Consider the following 4,704-nt stretch of genomic DNA (forward strand, 5'->3'; position numbering starts at 1 on the left):
TTTTGTTAAACAAAATGGCAGTTTCAACAGCATTTATTTTTATATAGTAAACGCTCAATTCGTCTTATCAATTGCTTTTCTTGCGCTGGAATGGTTGCAAGCAATTCACCGATATTCATATCTGGTGGCTTAGTGATGTCAATTGCTTGCAACCATTCCAGCGCAAGAAAAGCAATTAATAAGACGAATTGAGCGTTTACTGTATAAAATAAATGCTGTTGAAACTCCCATTTTGTTTAACAAAACCTGTTTTAAAGAAGGTCTTTTTCCTATTATTATTATTATTATTATTATTATTATTATTATTATTATTATTATTATTATTATTATTATTATTATTATTTTTAAGTTTGGTATTAGTAGTACTACTAGAAGTAGTAATAATAATACCGCAATTTTTATTGTTATTTTAATAATAATAATAATAATAATAATAATAATAATAATATTATTATTATTATTTATAATAGTAGTAGTAATACCGTAATTATTATTATTATTATTATTATTATTATTATTATTATTATTATTATTATTATTATTATTATTCGAGGTGTTTCTAACTTGCTGCGTGAATAAATTGACACTTTTTCGCGCATCGTCAGACCTGCGCGAACATCGCGAACTCCCGGATCCTGCGACGGTCGTTTCTATTATTTTTCTGTCAAAGAAAACCATTGTACCAGCTTTGTCTGCCCGTCCGCACTTTTTTTCTGTCCGCACCTTTTTCTGTCCGCCCTCAGATCTTAAAAACTACTGAGGCTAGAGGGCTGGAATTTGGTATGTTTGATGATTGGAGGGTGGATGATCAACATACCAATTTGCAGCCCTCTAGCCTCAGTGGTTTTTGAGATCTGAGCGCAGACAGAATAAAGTGCGGACGGACAGACAGGTTTTCTCTGACAGAAAACTAGAAGAAAAGAAAGGAGGCTCAGGTGAGAAAAGGACGGGAAAGGGTGTCACCGCTAAACAGTGATAATGCCGTTAGGTATTTGATAGTGATGATTATAGTGTTGCGTTGATGATTCGGTAATGAGGCGATGAATATCATTACCGTTCTCATAAAATTACGTTATAGCAGTCACAGTTAGAGAATAAGAAGTAGTTGTTATGGTATTGGTGGTTGATATATATATATATATATATATATATATATATATATATATATATATATATATATATATATATATATATATATATATATATATATATATATATATACATATATACACACACACGTATATATATACACATATATATACATATGTGGGAGGCTTCTTACTGACAGTTTACCTATAGTATTTAGATAAGAAAATGTAACTTTTAAACTATTGTGTTATTTTGATGGATTATATAGTCAAAGGCTGACAATTATGAGGAAAATAACACATTCTCTCTCTCTCTGTCTCTCTCTCTCTCTCTCTTTCTCTCTCTTTCTGATGCTCGTCTAAATGAATAAATGTCTATCGTTTTCTATTATCAATGAATAATTCAGCCAATTTCCTTCACAATTTTTCAACACTTATCTACTGGCGAAAAAACTATTTTCGCATTTCACAAAAAAAAGGAATAAAAGTGGATTTTCTATTTCAACGACCGCTGATACATCCCGCGGAAAAATTATGGTCACTGATATGTAAAAATATAAAATACCTTTGCAATTTATTCTTCATTGACGTTGCAGGATAAAATGGCATGACGTCGCTTCCCAGTGTGTTATCTTCACGAAGAGAATAAATTCGCGGATTTTTATAAACGCGAAAAGCAGGAGAGCAGTTATTTCAATTTTAGTGCGTTTGGATTAAATTTTTAAGCGAGATTTTATAGTTTATGGAAAGTTTTTTTATTATTTTTTTCAATTTACTTCACTAAAACAAGACATTATTTGACGGGTTATTCCTTTTCTCTGGTAATTTCGGACTGGTAATTTAGCAACTGTGGATATTGCCGATTTATCATTTTTTATCATGTTATTTCGTGTATCTAGATTATTCATGTTTATTGTCTCTATTCCGTATATTCCGTGTATATGGCTTGAGCTGAAATAAAATCTATTATTATTATTATTATTATTATCATTATTATTATTATTATTATTATTATTATTATTATTATTATTATTATTATTATTTGTATGAAAATGTGCAACAAACAAAGAACACAACCTTTCCAAGAGTACATATCATTTAACAGCAGTTCTGTACCCAACTACTTTTCCAGCGTGTTGTAAGATTACATTGCGTGGTAATGTAAACGATATTGTCCATATTATGATTAGAGTAATTTGCATCACGAAGAGTTCTGTTTATTAAGGAATTATGTAGTAAATCCCAGAGTCCATTCCACTGCGTGGGTGCAAGTCCCTGTGACATTTGCAAGCCAAAAGTCAACAAGAAAATGCAAAACAGAAATAGCAATTGCACTGCAATTTTTCAAAATCTAAATGCTGCAGGTGTTGTAAAATCGCCATACATTTTCAGTAAGAATTATAAATAAAACAGTATTTATTAACTCACCCTCTCCTCCAGTATAATTATTTATTCGAATCTGAACAGACATGATGTCTTTTCGAACGTGTTGTTTCAATTATATTTTCAGTAAGTCCATGAATTTTAGATTAGGAATTAATATTAGTATTTTGGTGAATTGTCTAATTTTTTTTTACTTCACTCCTCAAGCTCTATACATGTCCCATTTTCTAGATATATTATTTTCTAGTTTTCCTACGGTTTAGTTTACTTAGGTCAACGCGCATGCTATGTAACGTATCAATGAATTAGATTTATAGCATACAAAAGTAAAAGAAAAGTTGTTACAGACGCAGTCAAAGATTTCCCGCACCGAAAAAATTTGTTGAGAGTCACGCGAAGGTGGAAAGCTGAACTTAGAAAGAAACCTATATTTTGATTCTGTAAACGGAATCGTGTCCGATGTTGATTAGAGAAAAAAAAGGCAGGTGACAATTCCTTGAAAATTCCTTGGTTCTTTCGGTACCTTTTCATCTTCTATGAATGACTTTAAAAGATTTTTTTTTGGCACTATAATAATAATAATAATAATAATAATAATAATAATAATAATAATAATAATAATAATAATAATAATAATGTGTGTATGAAACCACGAGTATTACGCTGAAAATACGGAAACTTCACAGTTCAAATTATGCGAACCTCTCAAAGGGTAAACGAAGGAGGCTTAATCTAGAAGCTCAATTGAGTCGGCTTCTCCCCGGGAATCCTTGCAGGTGCTAACTCCACGAGATTATGCGTTAGAGGCCGGATGAAGACTGCATATTGCCCGTGATACAAAGAAGGTTCTCCTTGATAGAGTATTAGTGATTTATGTCTGTGTATACACACACACACACACACACACACACATATATATATATATATATATATATAGAGAGAGAGAGAGAGAGAGAGAGAGAGAGAGACATAAACCATCAATACCTTATTAAGGAGAACCTTCTTTTATCACAGGCAATACAGCCTTCATTAGGTAGCTATATAAATATATATACATATACATATATATATATGTATATATATATATATATATATATATATATATATATATAGAGAGAGAGAGAGAGAGAGAGAGAGAGAGAGAGAGAGAGAGAGAGGAAAGTAGGCCAATGTAACAAAACTGTAGAAAACGCTATCTATAAGATCACGCTACAGCCCAAATATATTTGTAATGCTCCTCATATCGAGTATCAACAGGCAGCCGTGAGCTATATATCAACTCTAACATACCGATAAATACGCGGATTAACGACAGTCGGATTGAATTTCATTAAGATGCACAAGTAATCCCCCCCTTCATCCAAATCCGACGGCAGTAATAGCATTGCGATCACTTGAAAAGCTTCGTGTCCTAGACGCTTATCCGCCACTGAACTTCAGGGAAGCGAAATCACCCTGAAACACCAACAAGTTTGAAGGACTCCCCCACCCCACCCCCACATTCCTACACTCCCACAAGTCCTGAAGGATCAAAGACGTCGTTGGCTTTGCCTCTGGGTCTTTAGGACTTGAGAGGAAGCACACTCGCTAAGGATTAAGGATATCATTACTATATATATATATATATATATATATATATATATATATATATATATATATATATATATATATATATATATATATATATATCATTTCTTAGTGATTATAATGTCTTTCCCAAATGGATGTTGTGTCTCATTTAAAAGCATCATATTTGATAATTAGGTTACAGGTAATATTTTTAAATTTCAGAATAAGTATTGTGTAATATTCGCATTAAATATCTGTATTAATATCCCATGCAATATTTTTCTGTTCATAGATATAATTCTATGCCATTTTTAATTCTGTGGTTTGAGGTTTGGTTTCAGGTCATTCTATATAAACAAAAATCTATAAGTTCTGATAATGCACTCTATGTACATAATTATTATCATGATGGTAGTATCTGTAGGTTTATATTTCATGTCAGTAATCTACATGATTTATATATATATATATATATATATATATATTTATATATATATATATATATATATATATATATATATATATATATATATATATATATATATATATATATATATCTGTATGTATACAGAGAGAGAGAGATAGAGAGAGAGAGAGAAGGAATAAAGACAGCTAGATCTCTCTCTCTCTCTCTCTCTCTCTCTCTCTCTCTCTCTCTCTCTCT

The sequence above is a fragment of the Macrobrachium rosenbergii genome, chromosome 29 (assembly GCF_040412425.1).
Source record: "Macrobrachium rosenbergii isolate ZJJX-2024 chromosome 29, ASM4041242v1, whole genome shotgun sequence".
Taxonomy (NCBI): Eukaryota; Metazoa; Arthropoda; class Malacostraca; order Decapoda; family Palaemonidae; genus Macrobrachium; species Macrobrachium rosenbergii.